General features: G+C 46.3%; 1 protein-coding gene across 7 annotated transcripts in view; it reads left to right on the top strand.

Annotated features, from left to right (window-relative positions):
• The window catches only part of LOC139276641 (microtubule-associated protein 4-like), a 420834-nt gene that overhangs the window by 24258 nt on the left and 376793 nt on the right, over nt 1–19783 (top strand). Inside the window, exon 1 of one of the 7 annotated variants that reach the window (XM_070894643.1) lies at nt 16979–17001. The exons of the other annotated variants lie outside the window; for them this stretch is intronic. The gene's annotated coding sequence lies outside the window, so the exon portion shown is untranslated. Of the gene's footprint in view, nt 1–16978; nt 17002–19783 lie in introns of those variants that run through there. 7 annotated transcript variants of the gene reach the window in all.

Below are 19783 nucleotides of genomic sequence, written 5' to 3'. Positions count from 1 at the left end.
TGTAACACCTCTGTTTTTAAAAAAAAAAAAGGGGGCAGACAAAAGGCAGGTAACTATAGGCCGGTTAGTTTAACATCTGTAGTGGGGAAAATGCTTGAAGCTATCATTAAGGAAGAAATAGCGGGACATCTAGATAGGAATAGTGCAATCAAGCAGATGCAACATGGATTCATGAAGGGTAATCATGTTTAACTAATTTACTGGAATTCTTTGAGGATATAACGAGCATGGTGGATAGAGGTGTACCGATGGATGTGGTGTATTTAGATTTCCAAAAGGCATTCGATAAGGTGCCACACAAAAGGTTACTGCAGAAGATAAAGGCACGCGGAGTCAGAGGAAATGTATTAGCATGGATAGAGAATTGGCTGGCTAACAGAAAGCAGAGAGTCGGGATAAATGGGTCCTTTTCGGGTTGGAAATCGGTGGTTAGTGGTGTGCCACAGGGATCGGTGCGGGGACCACAATTGTTTACAATATACATAGATTGCCTGGAAGAGGGGACAGAGTGTAGTGTAACAAAATTTGCAGATGACACAAAGATTAGTGGGAAAGCGGGTTGTGTAGAGGACACAGAGAGGCTGCAAAGAGATTTAGATAGGTTAAGCGAATGGGCTAAGGTTTGGCAGATGGAATACAATGTCGGAAAATGTGAGGTCATCCACCTTTAGGGGGAAAAAAAACAGTAAAAGGGAATATTATTTGAATGGGGAGAAATTACAACATGCTGCGGTGCAGAGGGACCTGGGGGTCCTTGTGCATGAATCCCAAAAAGTTAGTTTGCAGGTGCAGCAGGTAATCAGGAAGGCGAATGGAATGTTGGCCTTCATTGCGAGAGGGATGGAGTACAAAAGCAGGGAGGTCCTGCTGCAACTGTATAGGGTATTGGTGAAGCTGCACCTGGAATACTGCGTGCAGTTTTGGTCACCTTTCTTAAGGAAGGATATACTAGCTTTGGAGGGGGTACAGAGACGATTCACTAGGCTGATTCCGGAGATGAGGGGGTTACCTTATGATGATCGATTGAATAGACTGGATCTTTACTCGTCGGAGTTCAGAAGGATGAGGGGTGATCTTATAGAAACATTTAAAATAATGAAAAGGATAGACAGAGAGGTTGTTTCCACTGGTGGGGGAGACTAGAACTAGGGGGCACTGCCTCAAAATACAGGGGAGTCAATTTAAAACCAAATTGAGAAGGAATTTCTTCTCCCAGAGGGTTGTGAATCTGTGGAATTCTCTGCCCAAGGAAGCAGTTGAGGCTAGCTCATTGAATGTATTTAAATCACAGATAGATAGATTTTTAACCAATAAGGGAATTAAGGGTATGGGGAATGGGCGGGTAAGTGGAGCAGAGTCCACGGCCAGATCAGCCATGATCTTGTTGAATGGCGGAGCAGACTCGAGGGGCTAGATGGCCTACTTATGTTATGTTCTTATGTTCTTATGTTCTTATGTTCTTATGTTCTTATGTTCTTATGTTCTTATGTTCTTATGTTTTTATAATCTTTTTGGCTTTGAAATGACATGACTACCAAGCTCACTTTAAGGTGCTGGCTCTCTGTAAAAGTGAGCTATTAAAAACCTAATTTTGAGGTTTTCTGATGGCTCATTTGTACAATACACTGTTCACTGGAAATGAGCTATACTAATCGGAAGGTCTTAGATTCCTGGTGTAGACTGGGTTAATTGAACTCTACTATTGGAGCACGACAATTGGTCGATGTATCCAAACTAAAAAAAAATCCTGAGTTTCTGATTCTTATTTAGTGATGTCCCCTGGAAGGTTTCATGTAGCAATCAGCTGAGGGCCTGCCTGTGATGCCCATCGCTGTTGAATAGGGAAACGGTAGCATCGTGGTTATGTTACTAGACCAGTAATCCAGAGACCTGGACTAATGATCTAGAGATGTTTCAAATTCCACCACGGCAGCTGGGGAATTTAAATTCAGTTAATTTAAATAAATCTTGAATAAAAAAAGCTAGTGTCATTAATGGTGACCATGACACTGGATTGTTGTTAAAACACAAACTGGTGAATCAATGTCCTTTAGGTGAGGAAATCTGCTGTCCTTACCCGGTCTGACCTTTCTATGATTCCAGATCCACATGGTAGACTCTTAACTGCCCTCTGAAATGGCCTAGCAAGCCACTCGGATGTACCAAACCACTACGAAAAGCAATAATAATAAAACCGGATGGACCACCCGGCATTGACCTCAGCACTGGCTTTGGACATGACTGAGGCAAACCCAACCCAGACAACCCTGTGAGGTCCTCTTCACTAACATCTGTGGACTTGTGCCAAAATTTGGAGGGCTATCCCACAGAGTAGTTAAGCCAACAGCCTGACTCATACTCACAGAATCATACCTTTCAGCTAACATCCCAGACTCCTCCATCACCATCCCTGGGTATGTCCACTCCCAATACCACCGTGCTAAATGGGATAGATTCAGATCTAGCAGCTCAAAACTGGGCATCCATGAGGCGCTGTGGGCCATAAGCATCAATAGAATTGTATTCCATCACAATAACCTCATGGCCTGGCATATCCCTCCCTCCAGCATTACCATTAAGCCAGGGGACCAACCTGGGTTCGATGAGTGTAGAAGAGTATGCCAGGAGCAATGCCAGGTGTAGCTGAATATGACGTGTCAACTAGGGCAAGTTGCAACAAAGGACTATATGCACACTAAACAGCAATAGATAGCTTAAGCTATCCCACAATCAATGGAGCAGATCAAAGCTCAGCAGTCATGCCACATCCAGGTGTGAATGGTGGTGGACCATTAAACAACCAACGGGAGGAGGAGGCTCCATGAATATCCCCATCCTTAATGATGGCGGAGCCCAGCACGTGAGTGTAAAAGACGAGGCTGAAGCGTTTGCAACAATCTTCAGGCAGAAGTGGTCACCAAGTGGATGATCCATATTGGCCTCCTGAGGTCCCCACCATTACAGAAGCCAGTCTTCAGCCAATTTGATTCACTCCTCGTGATATCAAGAAGAGGCTGAGTACCCTGGATACAGCAAAGGCTATGGGCCCCGACAACATTCCGATGTTGTGCTGAAGACTTGTGCTCCAGAACTAGCCACATCTCTAGCTAAGCTTTTCCAGTACAGCTACAACACTGGCATCTACCCGCCAATGTGGAAAATGTCCCAGGTATGTCCTGTCCACAAAAAGCAGGACAAATCCAATCCGGCCAATTACCGCCTGATCAGTCTACTCTCAATCATCAGCAATGTGATGAAAGGTGTCATCAACAGTGCTATCAAGCAGCACTTACTAACCAATGCTCAGTTTGGGTTCCATCTGTTCCAGATCTCATTTCAGCCTTGAACAGCACATGGAGAAAAGAGCTGAATTCCAGAGGTGAAGTGAGAGTGACAGCCCTGACATCAAGGCAGCGTTCGATCGAGCGTGGCAACAAGGAGCCCTAGTAAAATTGAAGTTAATGGGAATTAGGGAAAACGCTCCACGGGTTGAGTCATATCTAACACAAAGGAAGATAGCTGTGGTTAGAATCATAGAATGGTTACAGCATGGAAGTAAGCCATTCAGCCTGTCGAGCCCATGCCAACTCTCAGCTCATCCCATCCCCTGCTCTCTCCATGTAGTCCTGCAAATGTTTTTCCTTCAGATACTTATCCAGCTCCCTTTGAAAAGATAAGATTGAGTTCATCTCCACCACCCTTTTCAGGCAGTGCATTCCAGATTCCAACCACTCGCTGCGTAAAAAAAAGTTTATTATTGCATTGCCTTTGGTTCTTTTGCCAATCACCTTAAATCTGTGTCCTCTGGTTCTCAACCCTTCTGCCAATAGGAACAGTTTCTCTCTATCTAATCTGTCCTTATGATTTTGAACACCTCATTCCTGGAATCATTCTCATTTTTTCTGCACATTTTCTAAGGCCTTCACATAGTTCCTAACGTGTGGTGCCCAGAATTGGACACAATACTCCAATTGGGGCCGAACCAGTGTTTTATACATGATCATAATTTCTACATTTTTGTACTCTATACCTCTATTTATGAAGCTCAGGATCCTGTAAGCCTTTTTAACTGCTTTCTCAACCTGCTCTGCCACCTTCAATGATTTGTGCACACAGATCCTCAGGTATCTCTGTTCATGCACCCCCTTTAGGATTGTATCCTTTAGTTTATATGTCCTCTCCTTATTCTTTCTACCAAAATGTGTCACTTCGCACTTTTCTGTGTTAAATTTCATTAGCCATGTGTCAACCCATTTCACCAGCCTGTCTGTCTTCCTGAAGTCTGTCACTCCTCTCTGATCATGATACTTCCAAGTTTTGTGTCAACTGCAATTTTTGTCAATATATATCAAGAAAAGTAGTGGTCCTAGAATCAACCCCAGGAGAACACCACTGTAAACCTCCTCCAGTCCGAAAAACAACCGCTACTGTTTCCTGTCACTTAGCCAATTCTGTATTCATGCTGCCACTGTCCCTTTTATTCCATGGGCTTCAACTTTGGTGGCAAGCCTATTATGTGACACTTTGTTGAATACCTTTTGGAAATCCATGTACACTACGTCAATCCTCTCATCAATCCTCTCTGTTACCTCATCAAAAAACTCAAATCAAATTAGTTAAACATAATTTGCCTTTAACAAATCCGTGCTGGCTTTCCTTAATTAATCCACACTTGTCCAAGTGACTGTTTTGTCCCTGATTACTATTTCTAAAAGCTTCCCACCACCAAGGTTAAACTGACTGGCCTGAAGTGGCTGGGTTTATCTTTGCACCCTTTTTTGAACATTGGTGTAAAATTTGCAATTCTCCAGTCATAAGAACATAAGAAATAAGAGCAGGAGTAGGCCATTTGGCCCCTCGAGCCTGCTCCACCATTTAATAAGATCATGGCTGATCTGTCATGGACTCAGCTCCACTTCCCTGCCCACAGATTCACAACCCTCAGAGAAGAAATTTCTCCTCATCTCAGTTTTAAATGGGTGGCCCCTTATTCTAAGATTATGCCCTCCTAGTTCTAGTCTCCCCTATCAATGGAAACATCCTCTCTGCATCCACCTTGTCAAGCCCCCTCATAATCTTATACGTTTTGATAAGATCACTTCTCATTCTTCTGAATTCCAATGAGTAGAGGCTCAACCTTTCCTCATAAGTCAACCGCCTCATCTCCGGAATCAACGTAGTGAACTTTCTCTGAACTGCCTCCAAAGCAAGTATAGCCTTTCATAAATATGGAAACCAAAAACTGCACGCAGTATTCCAGGTGTGGCCTCACCAATACCCTGTACAACTGTAGCAAGACTTCCCTGCTTTTATATTCCATCCCCTTTGCAGTAAAGACCAAGATTCCATTGGCCGCCTTGATCACTTGCTGCACCTGCATACTAACCTTTTGTGTTTCATGCACAAGTACCCCCAGGTCTTTCTGTACTGCAGCACTTTGCAATCTTTCTCCATTTAAATAATAACTTGCGCTTTGATTTTTTCTGCCAAAGTGCACGACCTCACACTTTCCAACATTTATACTCCATCTGCCAAATTTTTGCCACTCACTTAGCCTGTCTATGTTCTTTTGCAGATTTTTTGTGTCCTCCTCACACATTGCTTTTCCTCCCATCTTTGTATCATCAGCAAATTTGGCTACGTTGCACTCGGTCCCTTCTTCCAAGTCATTAATATAGATTGTAAACAGTTGGGGTCCCAGCACTGATCCCTGCGGCACCCCACTGGTTACTGTTTGCCAATCGGAAAATTACCCATTTATTCCGACTCTGTTTTCTGTTAGTTAGCCAATTCTCTATCAATGCTAATATATTCCCTCCAACCCCGTGAATTTTTATCTGTGTAATAACCTTTTATGTGGCACCTTATTAAATGCCTTCTGGTACCATCCCCGTATCTATGGAGAATTGGAATATTATAGCCAGTACCTCTGCGATTTCCGCCCTCAATTCCCTCAGCATCTTAGGATGCATCCCATCTGCTCCTGGTGATTTATCTACTTTAAGTACTGCCAGCCTTTCTAATACCTCTATCAATTTTTATCCTATCAAGTGTCTCCACTACCTCCTTCTTCACTATGTCTATGGCTGCGTCCTCTTCCTTGGTGAAGACAAATGCAAAGTACTCGTTAGTATCTCAGCCATATCCTCTGCCTCCATGCATAGGTCAGTCTCTTTTTTTTCCGTTCCAAATCGCCCCCACCCCTCCTCTTACTACCATTTTATTATTTATATTCCTATAGAACACTTTTGTTGTTTGAGGTCTATCCCCTCAGCCCCAGGATATTGCTGCAGGGGGTCCTCAGGGCAGTGTCTTCGGCCCAACCATCTTTTGCTGCCTCATCAATGACCTTCCCTCCATCATAGTATCAGAAGTGGGGATGTTCGCTGATGATTGCAGTGTTCAGTTCCATTCGCAACTCCTCAGACAATGAAGCAGTCCATGTAGCAAGACTTGGGATGATATTCAGGCTTAGGCTGATAAATGGCAGGTAACATTCGCTCCACACAAGTGAGAGTCTAACCACTGTCCCATGACATTCAATGTCATTACCATTGCCAAATCCCATATCAACAGCATTCTGGGGGTCACCAGAAACATAGAAAATAGGTGCAGGAGTAGGCCATTCGGTCCTTTGAGCCTGCCCCACCATTCAATATCATGGCTGATCATTCACCTCTACCCTTTCCTGCTTTCTCCCCATACTCCTTGATCCCTTTAGCCGTAAGGGCCATATCTAACTCCCTCCTGAATATATCTAACGAACTGGCATCAATAACTCTCGGCGATAGGGAATTCCACAGGTTAACAACTCTGAGTGAAGAAGTTTCTCCTCATCTCAGTCCAAAATGTCTTACCCCTTATCCTTCGACTGTGTCCCCTGGTTCTGGACTTCCTCAACATCGGGAACATTCTTCCTGCATCTAACCTGTCCGGTCCCGTCAGAATTTTATGTTTCTGAGATCCCCTCTCGTCCTTCTAAACTCCAGTGAATACAGGCCCAGTCGATCCAGTCTCTCCTCATATGTCAGTCCTGCCATCTTGGGAATCAGTCTGGTGAACCTTCGCTGCACTCCCTCAAAAGCAAGAACGTCATTCCTCAGATTAGGAGACCAAACTGAACACAATATTTTAGGTATGGCCTCACCAAGGCGCCCTGTACAACTGCAGTAAGACCTCCCTGCTCCTATACTCAAATCCCCTAGCGATGAAGGCCAACATACCATTTGCCGCCTTCACTGTCTGCTGTACCTGCATGCCAACTTTCAATGACTGATGTACCATGACACCCAGGTCTCGTTGCACCTCCCCTTTTCCAAATCTGCTGCCATTCAGATAATACTCTGCCTTTGTGTTTTTGCCCTCAAAGTGGATAACCTCACATTTATCAACATTATACTGCATCTGCCATGCATTTGCCCACTCACCTAACCTGTCCAAGTCACTCTGCAGCCTCTTGGCGTCCTCCTCACAGCTCACACCGCCACCCAGTTTAATGTAATCTGCGAACTTGGAGATATTACACTCAATTCCCTCATCTAAATCATTAATGTATATTGTAAATAGCTGGGGTCCCAGCACTGAGCCCTGCGGCACCCCACTAGTCACTGCCTGTCATTCTGAAAAGGACCCGTTTATCCCGACTCTCTGCTTCCTGTCTGCCAACCAGTTCTCTATCCACGTCAGTACATTACCCTCAATACCATGTGCTTTAATTTTGCGCACCAATCTCTTGTGTGGAACCTTGTCAAAAGCCTTTTGAAAGTCCAAATACATCAGATCCACTGGTTCTCCCTTGTCCACTTTACTAGTTAAAGCCTCAAAAAATTCCAGAAGATTTGTCGAGCATGATTTCCATTTCATAAATCTATGCTGACTTGGACCGATCCTGACACTGCTTTCCAAATGCGCTGTTATTTCATCTTTAATAATTGATTTCAACATTTTCCCTACTACTGATGTCAGGCTAACCGTTCTATAATTATCTGTTTTCTCTCTCCCTCCTTTTTTACAAAGTGGTGTTACCTTAGCTACCCTCCAGTCCATAGGAACTGATCCAGAGTTGATAGATTGTTGGAAAATGATCACCAATGCATCCACTATTTCTAGGGCCACTTCCCTAAGTACTCTGGGATGCAGACGATCAGGCCCCAGGGATTTATCGGCCTTCAATCCCATCAATTTCCCTTACACAATTTCCCGCCTAATAACGATATCCTTCAATTCCTCCTTCTCACCAGACCGTCAGTCCCCTAGTGTTTCCGGAAGGTTATTTGTGTCTTCCTTCATGAAGACAGAACCAAAGTATTTGTTCAACTGGTCTGCCATTTCTTTGTTCCCCATTATAAATTCACCTGAATCTTTTTCTCTTCACGTATCTATAGAAGCTTTTGCAATCAGTTTTTATGTTCCCGGCAAGCTTTCTCTCATACTTTATTTTCCCCCTCCTAATTGTCCTCCTTTGCTGAATTCTAAATTTCTCCCAGTCCTCAGGTTTGCTGCTTTTTCTGGCCAATTTATATGCTTCTTCCTTGGATTTAACACTATCCTTAATTTCCCTTGTTAGCCACGGTTGAGCCACCTTCCCCATTTTATTTTTACTCCAGACAGAGATGTAAAATTGTTGAAGTTCATCCATGTGATCTTTAAATGTTTGCCATTGCCTATCCACAGTCAACCCTTTAAGTATGATTTGCCAGTCTTCTAACCAATTCACGTCTCATACCATCAAAGTTACCTTTCTTTAAGTTCAGGACCCTAGTCTCTGAAGTAACTGTGTCATTCTCCATCTTAATAAAGAATTCTACCATATATGGTCACTCTTCCCCAAGGGGCCTCACACAAGAAGATTGCTAATTAATCCTTTCTCATTACACATCACCCAGTCTAGGATGGCCAGCCCTCTTGTTGGTTCCTCGACATAGTGGTCCAGAAAACCATCCCTAATACACTCCAAGAAATCCTCCTCCAACGTATTGCCAGCAGTTTGGTTAGCCCAATTTATATGTAGATTAAAGTCGCCCATGATAACTGCTGTACCTTTATTGCACGCATCCCTAATTTCTTGTTTGATGCTGTTCCCACCCTCACTACTACTGTTTGGTGGTCTGTACACAGCTCCCACTAGTGTTTTCTGCCCTTTGGTATTCTGCAGCTCCACCCATACAGATTCCACATCATCCAAGCTAATGTCCTTCCTTACTATTGCGTTAATTTCCTCTTTAACCAGCAACGCTACCCCACCTCCTTTTCCTTTCTGTCTTTCCTTCCTGAATGTTGAATACCCCTGGATGTTGAGTTCCCAGCCTTGGTCACCCTGGAGCCATGTCTCCGTGATGCCAATTATATCATATTCATTAATTGCTGCCTGTGCAGTTAATTTGTCCACCTTATTACGAATATTCCTTGCATTGAGGTACAGAGCCTTCAGGCTTGTCTTTTTAACATACTTTTAGAATTTTGCTGCAATGTGGCCCTTTTTGATTTTTGCCTTGGGTTCCTCTGCCCTCCACTTTTACTTTTCTTCTTTCTATCTTTTGCTTCTGCCCCCATTCTACTTCCCTCTTTCTCCCTGCATAGGTTCCCATCCCCCTGCCATATTAGTTTAACCCCTCCCCAACAGCACTAGCAAACACTCCCCCTAGGACATTGGTTCCGGTCCTGCCCAGGTGCAGACTGTCCGGTTTGTACTGTTCCCCCCCCCCCCCCCCCCTCCCCCTCCCCCAGAACCGCTTCCAATGTCCCAGGAATTTGAATCGCTCCCTCCTGCACCACTCCTCACGTATTCATCTGAGCTATCCTGCGATTCCTACTCTGACTAGCACATGGCACTGGTAGCAATCCTGAGAGTACTACCTTTTGAGGTCCTACTTTTTAATTTAACTCCTAGCTCCCTAAATTCAGCTTGTAGGACCTCATCCTGTTTTTTACCTATATCGTTTGTATCTATATGCACTGCGACAACTGGCTGTTCACCCTCCCCCTTCAAAATGTCCTGCAACTGCTCCGAGACAACCTTGACCCTTGCACCAGGGAGGCAACATACCATCCTGGAGTCTCGATTGCGGCCACAGAACTGTCTATCTATTCCCCTTACAATAGAATCCCCTACCACTATAGCTCTCCTGCTCTTTTTCCTGCCCTCCTGTGCAGCAGAGCCACCCACGATGCCATGGACTTGGCTGCTGCTGCCCTGCCCTGATAAGACATCTTCCCCCGTGCCCCCCCCCCCCACCCTCCTCCCCCCAACAGTACTCAAAGCGGTGTATCCGCTTTGGAGAGGGATGACCGCAGGGGACCACTGCACTACCTGCCTTCTACTGCTCTTCCTGTTGCTCATCCATTCCCTATCTGTCTGTGCAACCTTTACCTGCGGTATGATCAACTTACTAAATGTGCTATTCACGGCATCCTCAACATCGTGCATGCTCCAGAGTGAATTTTTGGAGCAGGGGAGGTTGAGGGGAGATTTAGTTGAGGTGTATAAAATTATGAGGATCCGAGATAGAGTGGATGCAAAGGACTTATTTCCCTGAGCAGAGGGGTCAATAACCAGGTGGCATAGATTTAAAGTATTTGGTAGAAGGATTAGAGTGGAGAAGAGGACAAATATTTTCACCCAGAGGATGGTGGGAGTCTGGAGCTCACTGCCTGAAAGGGTGGTAGAGGCAGAAATACTCATAATATTTAAAAAGTACTTGGATATGCATTTAAAGAGCCGTGATCTACAGAGCTACGGACCTAGTGATGGAAAGTGGGATTAGGTTGGGTAGCTCTTTTTCGACTGACATGGACACGAGGGGGATGGTCTCCTTCTGTATCATAATTTTATATGGTTCTATGATTCTATGATTTACATTATTAGTCCTCACAAAGTGCATCACTTCACACTTCTCCACATTGAACTCTACCTGCCATGCTCCTGTCTATTTCATCATCCTGTCTCTGTCATCCTGACGCCTATTACTATCCTCACCTTCCCTCAACAACTGTCTGTCCCATCTGTGACAGAGTCTGTGGCTCTCGTATTGGATTGTACAGCCACCAAAGAACTTATCGTGTTCCTAACACGGATGAGACTGCACACAGGGAGGTTAAAGTAACAGTGATCTCAATCCTTAATAAGACACTCCAGAGTGAGGAATAGGCCTTAGAGGCCAGCTTATATACAGTGCTCCCAAGGGATGCTGGTGGTGGAACATGGGAGTGCATGCTTTACAGATACACAACATCACTGTCCCCCCAAAGTCAAAGTGAAAACTATTTACAAGGTGAGGCGGTCGGGAGCCTTTCTTTCCCTGGTGGAGCGCCTCGGTACAAATGTCTGTTCTGGTGTGTTGGCTGTGCCCTCGCTGGGCTGGCGTGTTGTTGGCCCTGCAGGGCTGCTGGGTGAGCCTGGCCTTGCTGGGCTGTTGGGCATGATGGGTTCAATTTCCTGGTCTGGCGTGGTGTCGTTGATCCTTTGGGTGTGTGTTGTGGGCTCAAAAAAGATGGTGTCTGCTGTGGGTTGTTCAGGGCAGTTTGTGAACCACAGCCTCGTTTGGTCCAGGTGCTTTCTGCAAATTTGTCCATTGTCTAGTTTGACTACAAACACCCTATTCCCTGCTTTAGCTATCACCGCACCCGCGATCCGCTTGGGACCATGTCCATAGTTTAGCACGTACACAGGGTTATTCAGATCAATTTCCCGTGACACAGTGGCGCGACCATCGTTTACATTTTGTTGCTGCCGCCTGCTCTCTACATGATCATGCCGGTTGGGGTGAACCAGCGAGAGTCTGGTTTTAAGTGTCCTTTTTATGAGTAGCTCAGCCGGGGCCACCCCTGTGAGCGAGTGGGGTCTCGTGTGGTAGCTGAACAGGACTAGGGACAGGCGGGTTTGGAGTGAGCCTTCTGTGACTCGTTTGAGGCTCTGTTTGATTGTCTGTACTGCCTGTTGGAGGCTGGTTTAAACGGGGCCGAGGTGACATGTTTGATCCCATTGCGGGTCATGAATTCTTTAAATTCGGCACTGGTGAAACATAGCCCGTTGTCACTGACCAGTATGTCAGGCAGGCTGTGGGTGGCAAACATGGCCCTCAGGCTTTCAATGGTGGCGGTGCTTCCCGACATTATTTCACATTCAATCCATTTTGAAAAAGCATCCACCACCACCACCACCACCAGGAACATTTTACCGAAAAATGGGCCCGCATAGTCGACATGGATCCTCGACCATGGTCTGGAGGGCCAGGACCACAAACTTAGTGGTGCCTCTCTGGGCGCATTGCTCAACTGAGCACACACGCTGCATTGCCGTACACAGAACTCTGTCAGAGTCGATACCGGGCCACCACATGTGGGATCTGGCTATCGCTTTCATCATTACTATACCCGGGTGTGTGCTGTGGAGATCCGAGATGAACGTCTCCCTGCCCTTTTTTTGGGAGCACTACGCGGTTACCCCACAACAGGCAGTCTGCCTGAATGCACAGCTCATCCTTTCGTCACTGTAATGGCTTGATTAGCTCTTGCATTTCAATGGGGATGCTGGCCCAGCTCTCATGCAGTACACAGTTTTTTACTAGAGACAGCAGAGAATCTTGGCTGGTCCAAGTCCTAATCTGGTGGGCCGTGACAGGTGATTTATCATTTTCACACACTTCCATGACTATCAACAAGTCTGTGGGCTGCGCCACCATCAACAAGTTTGCAGGCTGCACCATTTCCACCCCCGTGGTGGGCAATGGTAGCCGACTGAGAGCATCCGCACAGTTTTCTGTGCCTGGCCTGTGGCGGATGGTATAGTTATACGCTGATAGCGCGAGTGCCCACCTTTGTATGCGGGCTGATGCATTAGTATTTATCCCCTTGTTTTCAGCAAACAGGGATATGAGGGGCTTGTGATCGGTTTCCAGCTCAAATTTGAGGCCAAACAGGTACTGATTCATTTTCTTTATCCCGAACACACACGCTAATGCTTCTTTCTCAATCATACTGTAGGCCCTCTCGGCCTTAGACAAGCTCCTGGAAGCATAGGCGACAGGTTGCAACTTCCCTGCAACGTTAGCTTATTGTAATACACACCCGACTCCGTACGACGACACTTCACATGCTAGCACAAGTCTTTTACATGGGTTATACAATACAAGCAGCTTGTTGGAGCATAAAATGTTTCTGGCTTTCTCAAAAACAATTACTTGTTTTTTTTCCCCATACCCAGTTCTCACCTTTACGCAATAATACATGTAGGGGCTCTAAGAGGGTGCTTTAACCCCAGTAGGAAGTTACCAAAATAGTTGAGGAGTCCCAGGAACGATCGCAGCTCGGTGACGTTCTGTGGCCTGCGCGCGTTCCTGATAGCCTCTGTCTTGGCGTCTGTGTGCCGAATGCCATCCGCCGTGATCTTTCTCCCCAAAAACTCCATTTCTATTGCCATAAAGACGCTTTTCGACCTCTTCAGCCGCAGCCCTACATGATCCAGTCGCTGGAGGACCTCCTCCAGGTTTTGTAGGTGCTCGACGGTGTCCCGACCCGTGACCAATATGTCGTCCTGAAAGACCATCGTGCATGGTACTGACTTCAGTAGGCTCTCCATGTTTCTCTGGAAGATCGCTGCAGCCAACCAAATTCCAAACGGGCATCAGTTGTAGATGAACAGTCCCTTGTGTGTTTATGCAGGTGAAGCCCTTTGAAGACTCCTCCAGCTCCTGCGTCATGTAGGCCGAAGTCAGGTCGAGCTTGGTGAACGTCTTGCCTCCTGCCAGCATCGCAAATAGGTCGTCTGCCTTAGGTAGCGGGTATTGGTCCTGTAGCGAGAAACAATTAATAGTTACTTTATAATCGCCGCAAATCCGTTGGAACAATCGGGCTGGCCCACTCACTGAATTCTACTGGGGATATGATGCCCTTGCGTTGCAGCTTGTCCAGCTCGATTTCCACTCTCTCCCTCATCATGTGAGGTACCGCTCGTGCCTTGTGGTGAATAGGTCGTGCCTCTGGGACCAAGTGGATCCGCACCTTTGCCCCAGAAAAGTTTCCAATGCCTGGTTCAAAAAGGGAAGGAAATTTGTTAAGAACCTGGGTACATAAGGCCTCATCAACATGTGATGGCGCTCGGATGTCATCCCAGTTACAGCGGATTTTGCCCAGCCAGCTCCTTCCAAGCAGTGTGGGGCCATCGCCCGGGACAATCCAGAGTGGCAGTTCGTGCACCGTGCCCTCGTAGGTGACCTTGATCATGGCGCTGCCCAGGACAGTGATAAGCTCTTTGGTGTACGTTCTCAGTTTCGTGTGGATGGGGCTCAGGCTTGGTCTGAATGCCTTGTTGCACCACAGTCTCTCAAACATCTTTTTACTCATGATGGATTGGCTAGTGCCAGTGTCCAGTTCCACGGCTCTGGGTAAGCCATTCAATTTTATGTTTAGCATTATTGGTGGACATTTCATCGAAAATGTGTGCACCCCGTGTACTTCAGCATCTGCCTCCTCTCTCTCAGGCTCGAAATTGCTTTGATCCACCATGGACCGGGTGGTTAGCAGGTTTTGCAGAGCTTGCAGCTTGTTTGCAAGCTCGTTGGAGGTGGCCCATTGTTCCACAGCTCTTGCAAACATACCCTTTGAAGCGGCACGAATAGGCTGAATGGAAGTCTCCACAATGCCAACAAGGTGTGAATTGCCTTGCATTCATCCTTTGTTGCGGACTCTGAGTCATCTGGGTCTCCTGAGGCCTGCTGGCAGTTGCAGACTCATGGTTTCTGCCCTGTACATTTCTGCTCGCAGAAACAGTTCCAGTTAATTTATGAACATTGCTAGCACTTGTGTGCTGTGAGATTTGTTTGGTGTTATCACTGGTGGACATAAACGCCTGTGCTATCGCAATGGCCTTACTGAGGGTCGGTGTCTCTACAGTCAAAAGTTTTCGTAGGATAGTCTCGTGGCCAATGCCCAGTACAAAAAAGCCTCTGAGCATTTGCTCCAGATAGCCATCAAACTCACATTGTCCTGCAAGTCGCCTTAGCTCGGCAACGTCGCTAGCCACTTCCTGACCTTCAGATCGCTGGCACGTGTCGAACTGATACCTCGCCATCAGCACACTGTCCCTTGGGTTCAGATTTTCCCGAATCAGTGTACACAGCTCCTCATATGACTTATCTGTGGGTTTCACCGGAGCCAGAAGATTCTTCATGAGGCTGTAGGTCGGTGCCCCGCAGACCGCGAGGAGGACCGCTCTCCTTTTTGCAGCGCTTCCTTCTCCGTCCAGCTCATTGGCTACAAAGTACTGGTCTTGTTCGACATAGGCTTCCCAGTCCTCACCCTCCGAGAACTTCTCCAGGATGCCCACAGTTTGCTGCATCTTTGCGTTGGATCTGTATACTCGTCGCAGTTATTGTGTTCCTAACACAGATGAGACTGCACACAAGGAGGTTAAAACAACAGTGACTTCAGTCTTTAATAAGGCACTCCAGAGTGAGGAACAGGCCTTGGGGGCCGGCTTATGTACAGTGCTCCCAAGGGATGCTGGGATACTGAACAGAACTCACTTCAGGAGTGGAAGCAAGTCTTCCTCGATTCCGAGGGACCTCCTATGATGTTGATGATGACTATCCTCATCATTACCTACTACTTTGCCAAGTTTTGTTTCATCTGCAAATCCCTTATGCAGATGGCACTTAGTGACATGTGGTTCCATGTTTGAAGTTTACTGGTCTTGATACTGGACTTAGGAACTTAATGCTCATGAGTTCACATCCCATCAGGGCAAGATATATTCAACAAATCTGGTAATTTGTGGAAAGGCACTAGATAAAATAACCATGGAATCTGCCAGATTGTTCAAAAAAGCAAAACCCAACTGGGACATTAATGTCCTGCAGTGAAGAGGACCGACCATCCATACCTGGTCTGGACCTCTGCATGACTCCAGTCCCACGCTGTGCGGTTGACAAATGTTGAGGTGGCTCAGTCATGACAACAATTTACAATCCTTAAAGGGCTTGATAAGGTAAATTTTGGGAAGATGTTTCCTCTGATTGATTCGGGAGTCCGGAACTGAGGGTCACAGTCTCGGGATGGGATGTCGATCATTTGGGACTGGGCTGAGGAGTGATTTCTTCGCTCGGGAGGTTGTGATTCTTTGGAGTGCTCTGCACCGGAGAGCTGTTGATGCTCAGTCATATGTTCGAGACGGAGATCAGCAGATTTTGGGATACTGAGGGAATCTGGGGATGTGGTGATAGTGCGGGAAAGTGTAGTTGGGGTAGAGGATTAGCCGTGGTCTTATTGAATGGCGGAGCAGGCCGAGTGGCTTACTCCTGTTCCTATTTCTTATGCTCTTAAGTCCCACTATTACCCTCTCAGGGCAAGTAGGGTGTGTCTGCACCTCAAGACAGATAAAACAAAAACAAATCATCATCTGGTATCTCATTTTGGATAGAGTTATTATGGCCCCAAGTTTCCACACGTGGCAAAACAGGCACCTCTCCGAGCTGGGCGCCCGTTTTTCGCGCCGAAAACGGCGCCTGAAAAAAAACGCGCTATTCTCGAGCGCTTTGCAGCTCGATGTCGGCTTGGCGTGGCGCCCAGGGGGCGGAGCCTACTACTCGCGCCGATTTTGTAAGTAGGAGGGGGCGGGTACCATTTAAATTAGTTTTTTTTCATGCCGGCAACCCTGCGCGTGCGCGTTGGAGCGTTCGCGCACGCGCAGTGGGAAAGAAACATTGGCACTCGGCCATTTTTGTAGTTCTTTGTAGCTGTTCAATTTTTAAAAATTTTTAATAAAACTACATTGCCCTTCCATGATCAGCACTGAGGCTTCTTGCAGCTTTCTCCCCCAGCCGTTGGTTGGGCCCGTCGGGAACGGCTGCCTCAAGTTCTGAGGCTTCCTGCAGCCTTCTCACTGCCTCCCCCCTCCCCTGTCGTCGGGAACGGCTGCCTCAAGTTCTGAGGCTTCCTGCAGCCTTCTCCCTGCCTGCCGTTGGGAAACCGCTGCCTGAAAGGCCTTCCTGAAGCACTTTCATACAGGTAGGAAGATGGTTTATTTAATCTTTTCTTTGCTTATAAATGTTTATTCAGGTTGGATTTATTTGTACAAGTATAAATAAGGATTTATTGTAGAATTTAATGACTTCCCTTCCCGCCCTCCCTTCCCCCCCCCCCCCCCCCAACCTCGTTCCGGACGCCTAATTTGTAACCTGCGCCTGATTTTTTTAATGTGTAGACAAGGTTTTTTCAGGCCTACAAAAATCTTCACTTGCTCCATTCTAAGTTAGCTTGGAGTACGTTTTCATTGTGGAAACTTTGAAATCAGAAGTCAGTGGCCGGACACGCCCCCTTTTGAAAGAATTCTGTTCCAAAGTGAAACTGTTCTACCTGACTAGAACTGGAGCAAACTAAATGTGGAGAATTTCGATTTCTAAGATACTCTGTTCTACACCAGTTGCTCCTAAAAAATCAGGAGCAAATCATGTGGAAACTTGGGGCCATTGAGTCTACAGCACAGAAACAGGTCATTCTGCTCAAATCGTCCATGGCGGTGTGTGTGCTCCACATGAGCCTCCTCCCACCCTAGATCATCTCACCCTATCAGTACACCCTCTATTCCTTTCACCCACATGTACTTATCCAGCTTTCCTTTAAATGCATTTATGCTATTCGTCTCAACCACTCCTAGTGGCAGCGAGTTCCATGTTCTCACCAATCTCTGGGTAAAGACCTTTCTCCGGAATAGCTGATTGGATTTATTAGTGACAATCTTATATCGCATGTGAACCCAGATAGTGAGCATTGACAGAGGATTTGGACGTGTAGGGAATTAAGATCCAGTCAATCATTTTCTCACACGACACCATACAGAAATGAGGGTGATTTTAACATTTATCAGCAGGGAAATCGACCGCCTGCTTTGCTCCTTGCACGACATTCTGTTCTATCCTCTTCAATCTGGGATCTTGCTGTGTGTAAATTGGTTGCTACAATTCTCTACATTGAAGCTGTGACTACAGTTTTAGGGTAGTTCAGGGGCTCTGAAGTGCTTTGGGACGTCCTGAGGATATGAAAGGCGCTATATAAATGCAAGTTTGTTCTTTCTTTATCAATCTCTGACTTCAAAATTATCTCCACTTTTGACTTAGTATCCTACGGCATGGGGGGAGACCACTTGGCCGGTCGTGCCTGTGCCGGCTCTTTGAGAGAGCTATCCAAATCGTCCTGCTGCCCCACTTTCCCCATAGCCCTGCAAATTTGTTCTTTTCAAACTTCTTCACCCAGAGAGTGGTGAACCTGTGGAATTCTCTACCACAGAAAGTTGTTGAGGCCAATTCACTAAATATATTCAAAAAGGAGTTAGATGCAGTCCTTACTACTAGGGGGATCAAGGGGTATGGCGAGAAAGCAGGAATGGGGTACTGAAGATGCATGTTCAGCCATGAACTCATTGAATGGCGGTGCAGGCTCGAAGGGCACCTCCTGCACCTATTTTCTATGTTTCTCTGTTTCTATGAATCCACCCGCCACTCCAGTGCCGCAATGCGGTCTGTCAGGATCTGCAGCAGGATACACTTTCCCGCACATGTAGTCGTCGGACACTGGAAGCGTCCTTGACTTCCCACGTAGCGCAGGAGGAGCATGACACGTGTCTGAGCTCTCCCAGATCTATTGACCAGAAACTTAACTGGACCAACCGCATAAATACTATAGCTGCAAGAGCGGGTCAGAGGCTGGGTATTCTGTGGCGAGTGTATAACCTCCTGACTCTACTATCTATAAGGCACAAGTCAGGAGTTCGATGGAATACTCTCCACTTGCTTGGATGAGTGCTGCTCCAACAACACTCAAGAAGCTCGACACCATCCAGGACAAAGCACCCCATCCACCACCTTAAATATTCACTCCCTCCACCACTGACGTAACGTGGCTGCAGTGTGTACTATCTACAAGATGCACTGCAGCAACTTGCTAAGATTTCTTCGACAGCATCTCCCAAACCTGCCACCTCTATCACCTAGAAGGACAAGAGCAGCAAACGCATGGGAACACCATCACCTGCAAGTTCCCCTCCAAATCACACATCATCCTGACTTGGAGCTATACTGCCGTTCCTTCATCGTCACTCGGTCAAAATCCTGGAACTCCCTCTGTAATAGCTATGGGAGTACCTTCACCACGGACTACAGCGGTTCAAGAAGGTGGCTCACCACCACCTTCTCAAGGGCAATTAGGGATGGGCAATAAATGTTGGCCTTGCCAGCAACTCCCACATCCTGTGAACAAATTTTAAAAAGACTGTTGACACGGTCAAGGATTGCACATTCAGCAAGTCTCCTTGAGGGCTACTGACTTCCATGGAACTATTCCCCAGCTTGAATCAGCATTATAAAGATGGGGCAGAAACACTGACAAAAGAACTTAACATGCTCTTGGCATTTCAAAAGCCTAAACAGAGATTCAGAGAGATCCCTGTCTTTTAATTTATGTTACAACTGAGCAAATGATTGTTGGGATCTGCTAGTTTCTTGGTAAGGTTTTTTTTAGCAATTTGTCATTCTTTTTATTCATGAAAGCTATGATCAGATGATTGGCATTGTATCTGACTTCACTTGCTTTACATTACCAATCCTAACTAGGAGTTATGGTAGTCGAGTGATTATGCTACGAGCAACCTAGATGTCATGAGTTCAAATAAAATAAATTTGGTAGCACCAGAAACCAGCACAAAAGCTGTTGTAAACATCCAACTGCTTCATTCATATCCTTAAAAGGAAGATAGCCTGTGATCCCTACTTCTGGCTCCAGTGTGACTGCATTC

The sequence above is a fragment of the Pristiophorus japonicus genome, chromosome 1 (assembly GCF_044704955.1).
Source record: "Pristiophorus japonicus isolate sPriJap1 chromosome 1, sPriJap1.hap1, whole genome shotgun sequence".
Taxonomy (NCBI): Eukaryota; Metazoa; Chordata; class Chondrichthyes; family Pristiophoridae; genus Pristiophorus; species Pristiophorus japonicus.
The sequence above is the reverse complement of the archived record's forward strand: the minus strand, read 5'-3'. Positions and strand labels throughout refer to the sequence as shown.